This window comes from Macaca thibetana, chromosome 20 (assembly GCF_024542745.1).
Source record: "Macaca thibetana thibetana isolate TM-01 chromosome 20, ASM2454274v1, whole genome shotgun sequence".
Classification (NCBI taxonomy): domain Eukaryota; kingdom Metazoa; phylum Chordata; class Mammalia; order Primates; family Cercopithecidae; genus Macaca; species Macaca thibetana.
In genome coordinates, this window is record NC_065597.1 from 21,031,038 (window position 1) to 21,043,459 (window position 12,422).

The window sequence follows — 12,422 nt, forward strand, 5'->3', positions numbered from 1 at the left end:
GCTGCCCTGTGACCTTCTGAGATGAGTTCTAACACTCAGATAATACCCATGGAGGCTTTTATCAAAATTCTGGGGAACACACTCTGGGGAACCCTGATCTAGGATCATCTAAGTCCAGTGGAGGTTTTCCCCATTTTCTTTGCATTTTGTAAAACAGCAAGATGGGAGGAGCTTAACCCACTTTGCAATATTGTCAAGAGAATAAAATAAGAAAGCATATGTAATGAGCAAAGCTCTCAATTCTCCTTTAGAAAGCATAGCAAATATTTACCATGATTCTTCATGGCCAAGTTAAGGAAAAAGTTGAATGGCCAGTATATTACAGCGATTGAGGACATAGCTCTAGAGTCAAACTGCAGGGATTTCATAAATCTTGGTCCTATTACTGATTTACAATCTGTGGGTCCTTGGGCAGGCTTGTCATAACCTCACGTAACCATACCACTTTCCTTATACATAGAATAATAGCCGTCAGCCTGTTGGGCTATCAAGAGAATTAAGATCACATACATAAAGCATTTAGCTTAGTGTTTGGCTCATAGAGCTCACATACCATCAAGTCATAGCTGGACAATTTTAGCCTCAGTAAGAAAAGGAAGTCTCAAAAGATTCTAGTGACAAGTACATATTTCACAAACTTTAAACTTCACTATAAAGTCAAAACAAAAGTTGTAAGAAATCCTTGAACTTGGACTCTGGACTTTCCCAATAACACACGCTAATGTGACAGCTAAGTCACTGAGCCTGCATTGCAAATCCTGTTGCACCTCCTTAAAAATCCTGAAACAAGTGCAGGAGCCCTGCCCTTCACCTTCGGGAGGAAATAATTTGACCCCATAGTGCTACAGGTCCACATTGACATTTGATTTCTCCAGGAGGGGGGAAAAACTTATTTGCTCATAAAGAAGCCATGAGGTATTTGTTAGATGGGGGTGGGCACCCTGTTTTGATTTTATGGGAGAAGCTTTCCTGGGAGAAAAAAATCTGCTACATTTTTAGTACCTAAATGGGGGATGCATCAGGATTGGAAGCAGTAAAAATAGCGATTACCAACAGCAGCTCTCTCCGATCTAAAATATCAGAGAATTTCTATTTCCAACATTATTTGCTTTTATAATCTATGTGTAGCAGGATGAGCAGCAGACAAAACTCCTCAGACACTGAGTTAAAGAAGGAAGGGGTTTATTTGGCTGGGGGCATTGGCAAGACTTCTGTCTCAAGAGACGAGCTCCCTGAGCAAGCAATTCCTGCCCCTTTTAAGGGCTCACAACTCTAAGGGGGTGCACGTGAGAGGGTCGTGATTGATTGAGCAAGCAGGGGGTACATGATTGGGGGCTGCATGCACCGGTAATTAGATCAGAACAAGATAGGGATTTTCACAGTGCATTCCTATACAATGTCTGTAATCTATAGACAACAGAACCAATTAGGTCAGGTGTCGATCTTTAACTACCAGGCCCAAGGTGCGGCACAGAGCTGTCTGCCTGTGGATTTCATTTCTGCTTTTTAGTTTTTACTTGTTCTTTCTTTGGAGGCAGAAATTGGGCATAAGATGATATAAGGGGTGGTCTCCTCCCTTATATGGATTTGTGAAATGCACATGCATCATTGTGCATGTAATCCAGAAAACAAAAAAAGTGTGTATATATATGCATGTGTGTGCACGTGTGTGTGTGAGAAGCTGGAGGCAGCTGGAGCATCTGTGGACCTCCAAGAGGGCTGATGAGAGTCCCAGAAAGGCTCCCGAGAAAGCCTAAGGGAGTGTTTCTCAAACTTCAGTTGTACCTCAGAATCCTAGGAGACTTGCGAAACGCCAACACAAATGCAGACTAAAGCCCTCCCAGAGATTCTGATCTAGGGAGTCTGCCAGCGCCTAGGAGTCTGCATTTTTATGCACAGCAGCCCCAGGCGGTTCTGCTGCATTTTGAAAAGTGCTGGTTAGGAGCCGGGCCCCTCCTGTGATGGAAATTATCTGAGGCTGGACAGCCCAGTGTCATCTCACCATGACAGGGGAGGCCCTGTTCTATACCCGGGTCTGTAGGTCAGGGGTGTAGGATGGCTCAGTTGCAAGCTCTTCTTCCGCTTCCCATAACATTTTCCAATACATTTAAAAAAACTAAATGCTAAATTTATAAAAATATACAGACCTACAGTTACATGAAAAGTTTTTCAATTCTATCTGTGAATTTCTATGACAATGAAAATAAATTCATTTGATGATAAAGGGAAAAGTCTAAGTGTCAAACGTTTTGTGAAAGAGACCTCCTCACCTTCTGCCTCACTCCCTTGCCCCACCTCCGCCGCCATGACAAGCCCCAGCCTAGAAGGACATTCAAGTCTCCTCCATGAAAGCTCCCAGCCAGCCAGCAACCAGATACCGAAAGCTTGGACTTGGCGTGAGCCTCCTGCCACCTAGTGGTCAGTCCGGGACACAGAGCTAATTTATCTTAATCTCCACTCCACTCTCGTTGGTTGATCCAGCAGACGTTGGTCTAGCACCTGTAATGTTGCCAGGCAATTTGCCGGGCTCCTGAGGTAAGAACGACTTCGTCTTATAGCGATGAAAGGAATATGCTGGCATTAGTTAAGTCATTCCTAATGGTGAAACTGAGGCCCGGGGGCAGGGAGTGTGGCTTACCCAGGCTTCTGCATCAACTCTGATAACTAGCTTAAAATATCCTTTCCTCAGCCAGGAGCAGTGGCTCACTCCTGTAATCCCAGCACTTTGGGAGGCCAAAGCGGGAGGACTGCTTGAGGCCAGGAGTTCGAGGCCAGCCTGTCTCGAAACCCCGTCTCTATTAAAAATGAAAAAATTAGCCAGGCGTGGTTGTGCATGCCTGTAATCCCAGCTACTCGGGAGGCTGAGGCATGAGAATCGCTTGACCCTGGGAGGTAGAGGCTCCAGTGAACTGAGATCATGCTACTGCACTCCAGCCTGGACAACTGAGCAAAACTGAGCAGGGGACAAGCTAAGGCCAGACTCTTGACCTGAAGAAACTCATAATAAACATGATCATATAACAAACAAGCCTCAGAGTTTGTGGTCATTTGTGACACAGCAATAGGAAACTAAAACAGTATTCAATAAATACTGAAAACCAGAGAGATGAGAGAGGAAAGTAGAAAGGGAGGGAAATGGCAGAGGAAAAACAGTAAGTAGATGGGTCCATTCTGTAAGGTATTTGACTTTAGCACCAATGAACTTAGGAGGTCGAAAGCTGTAACACTGTTTCACCCTCTCTGTTAGGGGTGAGATAGGATGTGAACCCTCAGCACCAGTGACTGTCTCTTCAGCAAGCTCAGCAGGGAGGAAATAAAGCCGTATTGATAGTTCTGATGCTTAAGCCCCAGAGAAGCCTCTGGCCTGAGCCAGAGCTCAGCTTCTCTGGGTGTTCACATGTGGTTCACTTGTCTGCCTGTAAAACATTGGAACAGGAGCTGTCCATCTCCACCCAAACCACTAAGAATGCATTTCTCACAACTGAGGTTTTGTATCTAGGTGGGAAAAAAAATGCTGGGCAGAAAAAAAGCTGTATGATCTGCCTTGGGTGAAAATAAATTTTATCTCACAGATAATAGTGGGCATTAATTTAAAATTAATGGAACAGCTCTCAAGAGAGTAGGTGTCAGTAAACAGAATATAAGCTCTATAAGGGCAGAGGTATTTGTGAGGTTTACTCATATCCTTGCACCTAGGACACTTCCTGGCACATAGTGGGGCCAGCCGATACTTAACAGATAAACAAATCTAAAAGAGGGTGGGGATAGAGGGGCTGCTGCAGTTCAGTCATAACTAATCAGGGTCCTCTCTACTCACGGCCCAACAAACCAGGTCTAATGAATTTGTCTTCCTGTCACCCCTACCTACCTACCTACTTGACAAGCCTTGAGGGAAGTGGCGTTATCCCAGAGGAAGCAGCATGAGTCCTAAATTGTGACTGTGAGCCGCAATTCTATCACCATACTCAGGCCCCATCTCCAGGAGAGTCTGATTAATATTTAACCAAGCATTGTCAGGTCTATAAAGTAAAGGAGAAACCCTATTCTCATCTTGGGACTTCCATTCAGAGTGGAACATTTCATTTGCTAAACAGCCAATACCTTGCTTTATTAGACAGTTGTGCTCAAGAAGTCCATTCAACATCCCTAGGATACATTTACAAACACACCAAGCACAGTGGCTCACACCTGTAATCTCAGCACTTTGGGAGGCCAAGACGGAAGTATCATGTGAAGCCAGGAGTTTGAGATCAGCCTGGGCAACAAAAAGTGAGACTTCATGCATACAAAAAAAAAAATTTTTTTTTTTTTTTTAAGATTAGCCAGGCATGGTGTCACATCCCTGTAGTCCCAGCTACTCAAGAAGCTGAGGTGGGAGGATTGCTTGAACCCAAAGGTTGAGGCTACAGGGAGTTATGATCACGCCACTGCACTCCAACCTGGATTGGAGCAAGATCCTGTTTCAAAAAAAAAAAAAAAAAATTAGTGGAAAACCAGAATTTGACTTTTTCACACTGGTTCCTACTGACCAGAAGTAACAAAAAACAGTAAGAGAGGGAGAGTGGTGGAAGAGAATGAAATTGGAGTCATGTGTGCCAGATGCCATATCCTCAAGCATCAATCAGACCCACTGTGATGAGATCAGATCTCATTCCTGAGATGTGTGATCTAGCCAAAGATACAGGCACTGTTAAGTAACAAATTACCCAAAGTACAAGTATTAGTGTTTCAAAGAGAAAGTACCCAGTGCTCCACGTCCCTCCAAAGAGTTTATAACAAAGTTCTGACACAGTCAGCAGAGTCCTTCCTGAAAAGGTTGAAATCTAATGCATAAATATTAATAGGATTTTGTCAGATAAAGACTCTGTGGCAAACCCTATTGACTACCTATCTAAAAGCTGCCCCTGCCAATTCTCTCGCTAACAGAAGTTTCGCTCTTGTAGCCCAGGTTGGAGCGCAGCAGTGCGATCCTGGCTCACTGCCACCTCCACTTCCAGGGTTCAAGTGATTCTCTTGCCTCAGCCTCCCGAGTAGCTGGGATTACAGGCGCCCGCCACGACGCCTGGCTAATTTTTTTCTGTGCTTTTAGTAGAGACAGTGTTTGGACACATTGGCCAGGCTGGTCTTGAACTCCTGACCTCAGGTGATCCGCCTGCCTCAGTTTCCCAAAATGCTGGGATTACAGGCGTGTGCCACAGGCGCCTGGCCCAGAACATCTGTTTTGTTCAAGTATCTGGTACTTCTTTTTGAGCTCAGAAAATGTTCTCCCGGCCCCAGTCTAAGAATGACCCTGTGGCCCGATTTTGACCAATGAAACATTAAGGGGAAATCCGCTAGGGGGCACCTGAGAGCAAGTTTCCTCTCTAATAAGAGGGAGGTACGTGAGCACCATCTTTCCATCCCATAATACCCCCACCCACTCCTTTGAAAAGCCTGCTGTGAAGACACGAAGCTTGGAACTGCTGCAGCGATCTTGCACCTGAGGGGAAGGCAATAAGAATTGCAAAGATACTAATTCAGTACCCAAATGTAAAGGCACTGGGCCCACGCTAGAATGAACTACCCTCTCTAAATCTCTTATATGAGAAATATATACCCCCATTCGTTCAACATGGTTAACTGCATTTTTTGAGACGGAGTCTCGCTCCATCACCCTGACTGGAGTGCAGGGGCGCAATCTCGGCTCACTGCAACCTCTGCCTCCTGGGTTTAAGCAATTCTTGTGCCTCAGCCTCCTGAGTAGCTGGGATTACAGGTACCCTCCACCATGCTCGGCCAGTTTCTGTGTTTTTAGTAGAGACAGGGTTTTAACCATGTTGGCCAGGCTGGTCACGAAATCCTGACCTCAAGTAATCCACCCACCTCAGCTTGTCGAAGTGCTGGGATTACAGGCGTGAACCACTACCCCGGCCTGAATTTTCTGTTATTTGCAGTAGTACATACAACTAACCGATTCAGATTTGTAGCATGACTGTCAGGATTTTAGAAATGAGTTTTATATCTATTAGATAACAAACCAGCCTAAAAACTCAGGGCCAAAAATACAATCATTTGTTCTCAATTTTGGGGGTCTAAGGCTGTATAACAATTACCCGTAGGCCAAGTGCAGTGTCTCATACCTGTAATCCCAGTGCTTTGGGAGGCTGAGGGGGAAGGATTGCTTGAGGCCAGGAGATCGAGAGCAGTCTGGGCAACATGGGGAGACCACATTTCTGACAAAAAAAGACTTTAAAAAAAATAAGCCAGGCGTGGTGGTGCACACTCATAGTCCTAGCTACTTTGCAGGCCACAGGAGGAGGATCGTGTGAGCCTAGCAGCTCAAGGTTGCAATGAGCTATGATTGCACCGCTATGCTTCTGCCTGGAAAACAGAATGAGACCATGTTTCAAAAAAAAAAAAAAAAATGTGTGTATATATATATATATATATATATACACACACACACACACACACACACACACACACACACACACACTCCAAACTTTGGCAACTCAAAATAATGATCAACATTTAGTGTCTTCTATGGGTCCGGAATTTGGGAGTGGTTTAACTGGGTGGTTCTGTCTGAATGTCCTCATGACACAGCTGCTGGCTTCCTCCAGGGGAAGCAATCCAAGAGAGACAAGTGGAAGTTGCGATACTTTTGATGACCTTATCTTGGAGGTCACATACTCCCATTTCCACAATATCTTATCCATTATGCAGGTCATCCCTCTTCAGTGTAAGAGAAGACTATATAAATATGAATGAGTATCAAGAAGTAAGGACCAGTCGTTGGGAACCATTTGGAGGGGGTCATCACCACCCATCCTCTAATGCTGTGTCAACAGGATTCAGAGAAACAAAGCCCATCAGGAGATACACACATGTGTATGTACACACACACACACACACACACACACACTTTGTTTTTTTAAAGTCCATTTTTTGAGACAGAGTCCCACTTTGTTACCCAGACTGGAGTATGGTGGCATGATCTTGGTCAGTTCTCTGCAACCTCCACCTCCCCAGTTCAAGTGATTCTTGTGCCTTAGCCTCCAGAGTAGCTGGGATTACAGGAGCACACCACCATGCGTGACTAATATTTTTATGTTTTTAGTAGACAGGGTTTCGCCATGTTGCCCAGGCTGGTCTCCAACTCCTCAGCTCAGGCAATCCGCCCACCTTGACCACTGAAAGTGCTGGAATTGCAGGTGTTAGCCACTGCGCCGAGTATATACACTTTAAAGTGTTTATTACAGCGATTTGACCTTGTGCAATTGTGCATACTGGTTAAGCAGTCTATAAACTGCTATCTGTGAAGCTCTAATGCTGGCACTTGGGGTCCACAGGGCCAACCATAGAGATGGGCACCTCTTACAGCGTCCTGCTTTGATGCTATCGGTATCTTGCAAGAAAAGCTAGTGGCTCACCTTAACTAGACACACACACAAGGAAGTCTGGGACACAGTTGAACCTTGCCAAGTGACACTTTCCAAAGCCACTGAAGATGTTTACCCTTCGTAGAGTCGTGGCTGGGACAGGCACAAAGACACATCTGGAGTGCTGCCAGTGTCTGACTTGCTTTATAGCTAGGTTTAGAGGCACATTCCTATTTATTTTATGAAAAGTCAGAAAGTGATATGCTTCCAGTTTGGGCATGTTTCTGTTTATATTTCAATAATACGTCTATTTAAAACATTGGTATGTTTTATGCAGAAGACTTAGAAAAACAAAGAGAAGGCCGCACACGGTGGCTCACACCTGTAATCCCAGCATTTTGGGAGGCTGAGGTGGGCGGATCACAAGGTCAGGAGATGGAGACCATACTGGCTAACACAGCGAAACCCCATTTCTACTAAAAAATTACCAAAAAAAATTAGCTGGGTATGGTGGCAGGCGCCTGTAGTCCCAACTACTCAGGAGGCTGAGGCAGGAGAATGGCGTGAACCCGGGAGGCGGAGTTTGCAGCGAGCCCAGATCGCGCCACTGCACTCCAGCCTGGGCAACAGAGCAAGACTCCATCTCAAAAGAAAAAAAGAAAAACAAAAAGAGAAAAAAAGCTTACAATCTCATCCTCTCAAAGGAACCACTATTATTTTGACCTATCCCTAACATACAGATACTCATGTGCACACATCCCTCCACCCAAGAAAAAAAAAACTGCCTGCATTTTTTTCTTGAGACGGAGTCTTGCTGTGTCTCCCAGGCTGGAGTATAGCGGCGCGATCTCGGCTCACTGCAAACTCCGCCTCTGGGGTTCAAGCAATTCTGTCTCAGTCTCCAGAGTAGCTGGGACTAACAAGTACACACCACCACATCCACGTAATTATTTTGTTTTTAGTAGAGAAGAGTTTCACCATATCGGTCAGGCTGGTCTGGAAGAACTCCTGCCCTCAGGTGATCCACTCACCCGACTTGGCCTCCCAAAGGGCTGTGATTACAGGCGTAAGCCACGATGTCCAGCCCCTGCATTCTTTATTATAAACTGCTTTTCCCCTTTGGAAATATTCTATGGGCATTTTCTGCGTTGATCAATGTTCTTTTACAGCAGAATTTTAATGATGGCTTAAAAGTCCAATATATTAATCCCCTTTGAGTAATACCCTTTTTATTTTTGGTTAGAAATAATTCTTCTGAGCTGGGCGCAGTGGCTCATGCCTGTAATCCCAGCACTTTGGGAGACCAAGGTGGGTGGATCACGAGGTCACGAGTTCAACACCCGCCTGGCCAAGATGGTGAAACCCCATCTCTACTAAAAATACAAACAAATTAGCCAGGTATGGTGGTGGGCGCCTGTAATCCCAGCTACCTGGGAGGCTGAGACAGAGAATCACCTGAACCCAGGAGGCAGAGGTTGCAGTGAGCTGAGATCACGCCACTGCACTCCAGCCTCGACAACAAGAGCAAGACTCCGTCTCAAAAAAAAAAAAAAAAAAAAAAAAATTCTTTTTCTGGTTCCTGCTAAACTACCATGAATAAAACCAGGCCAGAGCTGTGTTTACTTCTTTGTTTTCAATAAGGGACGCTCAAGGCAAGTGCTAGGTTTTTCAACAACAATCCGAGCTATCTGGTATATATTTTGGAGGGTGGCCTAGTCTCCTTGGGCAGAAATAAATTATAGACAGAAGCCAGGCGTGGTGAAAGTGGGTCTTTCAGAGACACCAGTCTGTCTCCTGGACTTACTGTCTCCACACCTAACTGGCCCGGCTCTGCGAGTGTTTCCTGTCTGGTTTCCACTTGAAGAAACCCTTTAGCGAAAAACAGCATCCAGTGCAAATTGGACAGTCCCTCTGCTGATCAGGGAAAAGTGAAAGCTGAAAAAGACTCCTGAGATGAAAACGAGACACTAATAAAACATTGACTCCTTTGCTGTTTACCAGACATTCAAAATGGATGTGCTGGTGGTTTCCTGAAAGGAAAGAAAAGTTGTCTCATATTCTGAACCCCTACAGGCTCCCGCCTCTGAAAAACAGCAGTGTTTTCCAGATACTAGTAACTCTCCATTGAGCCTGCCATCTTCCTCCCTAGCCTGCAAGCACTTCTCAACACATGTGAGATGAAATACAAAATTGATATCTACCTCTTACATTTTTTTTTTCCTGGTGGGAAAATTGGCATATCCCTTTTTAAAATACAGTTATGTATGATGGTGACATTTGAGGTGTTATTAGATTTTATTAGGGAGCACAGGCTGGGCACTGTGGCTCATGCCTATAATTCCAGCATTTGGGGAGGTCAAGATGGACAGATCACTTGAGGTCAGGAGTTCGAGACCAGCCTGGCCAACAAGGCGAAACCCCGTCTCTTACTAAAAATTAAAAAAAAAATAAAAAAATAAAAAATTAGCTGGGCGTGGTGGGTAATTCCAGCTACTCGGGAGGCTGAGGCAGGAGAATTTCCTGAACCTTGGAGGTGGAGGTTGCAGTGAGCCAAGATCACGCCACTGCACTCCAGCCTGGGCAACAGAGTGAGACTCCATCTCAAAAAATAATAATAAAAAGGTTGTATCAGGGAACACAAAAGCTCCTAAATCCTGTCTTGGCCCATCTAACCTTCCTCCTCCATGCACAGGGACAACGGTGAATGGACACACAGACCAGCTTTGCTAATACAGAGGTTGTGCCCCAAACTCCACTGCAGAGAACTCTGTAGTGTGTGCTAGGCTGGAACACACTATCTCCCCAAATTTAGAAGTCTAAACCTGTATTTCAGGACCTCATCACCATCCATTCCGCTGCCTATCACAGAGGAACAGAGATCAGAAGGAATGCCCAAAGAAAAAGAGCTGGCTGTTCCCAGCAGAGCCTTTTTAAGAGCCAGTGACTCCCCCCTGCTGTGCTGATCCATGGGGCCAATCACGATCCTAAAAACTGACCTAATCCAATCAGTGTCCCTTCCTCTTGGGAAGGGAGACGAGCTAAGACCTCCTCTTTCCCGTCAAACAAAATTGGCAATGTATATTTAGAATCTTAATATTCACTTCTGTTGGCGCAGTAATTATTACTTACTCATGCTTAATATGGGCTGGACATTGTTCTAAGTAGGTACTTCATAAGCATTATATTTAAGCCCCCAAGAGCCCTTATTTTAAATCCTACTATTGTCCCTATTTGCTAGATGGGAAAACCTGATGCAAGAGCCAATGGGAAGCCTAGATTTGCTCCCAGATGATCCAGCTCCAGTCTGAGTTAATTATTAGACTATGCTGCCTTTCAATCAATCCACTTCAAGTATGTGTCATAAGGAAATTACCTAGAGTATAGAAAAAAATATTGACACAACGAAGTTCATCTCATTTACAACAGAAGAAAAATTAGGAATTAAACAATGGAGAAGGTTAAGTAAAGTAAGGTACGTGAAATATACATCCATTAAAATGATGTGCGATTACCTGCATTGTCAGCAGACTGACAGTTGTAAACCTGTGGCTACTGCTCACCAACTGAAAGCTTATGTATAATAACAGAGAGTAGGGTTCCTGTCAGCCTTCAGCCAGCTTCCTACCACCCCACTAACATTAGGAGAGAATCACGAGGCAAGATTTCCAGCAGAGCCTCTAGGAGAACTCACTAAATAGACACCTATACCCGCCGCCCTTGACAAAAATTTCAAACCAGGATGAAAAACCATTCAACACTATCAACTATTTAATGGAAATTGTTAGCACTTTACATGAGGCAGGCATTGTTCCAAGAAATTCTGTGTGTATTCATGAATTTAATCTCTACCTGGGAGATACTTAGTTATTATCCTCTCTTCCTATGAGATAGGAGGCATGGCAACAGCACACAGTTAAGAGGCGGGAAAGCCAGGATTCAAACCAAGATCATCTAGTTCCAGGGTCTGCAACTTAAGCACTACCCCACACAGCCATTCCAGCAAAGCCTGTGGTGAGAGCCACCTTCTGCCTGCCTGCCTGCGGGCATGGTATGTGTGTGGCCCTGTGGCCAGCACATCTCTGGCTTGGAGAGTGAGGTACATGCAAGATTGTGAGTCTGGAGCCGGGATTATGTAGGGAATGGGTTAGTGGTGGGAACTGGGGCTGGCGATCGCAAAAGCACTAATTCTATCCAACACACATCCTTCTCACCTGCTCCCAAAATACAAGCAGACCTCGCTGGACAGGCAGGCATCCACAGAAAGAACCAAGAATTTGTGTGTGCCTTACATGGATGATACTAGACACCGTTTTGTTCTCTGATGTTATTTTTACTCTACAGTGTATCTTATGATCTGTGCATGCTGGAATATCTATTTTTATATTTTGAGAGATGGGCTCTCATTCTGTCATTCAGGCTGAAGTACGGTGGCACTATTACAGCTCACTCTAACCTCCAGCTCTTAGACTCAAGTGATCCTCCCACCTCAGCCTCCTGGGTCTGTAGTTAGGACTACAGATACTCACCACATTGCTCAGCTAATCACAAATTTTTTTTAAGAGATGGGGTCTTGCTGTGTTGCCCAGGCTAGTCTTGAATTACTGCCTTCAAGTGACCCTCCTGCCTCAGCCTCCTAGGTTGCTAGGATTATAGGTGCTCACCACTCCATTTAGCTCATGTTGGAACATCTAGATCTTCCCATTTCTTTGTGGTGGCCTCAGAGTTTTCCACAGTAGGAAAATACCACAGTAGGAAAATACCACAGCAGAACCATTCCCTACTGATGGATATGTAAGTTGTTTCCAGCTTCTTCATATTTTAATCCATGTTGCAGTAACCACCCTTATACATGCCTTTTTGTATGTGTGCATGTACAAATGTTTCTCTACCAGAGACACCTACGTAGACGTAGTAGAGAGTAAGCATACACATTTTTTGGTTTTATTATTAGACTTCAAAGTAGCCACACCAATTTACATTTGCCTCAACATGGATGAAAGTGGTTGTCCTATGTCCTCAGAACTTAATATAATCAAACTCACCACAATCATCACCACCATA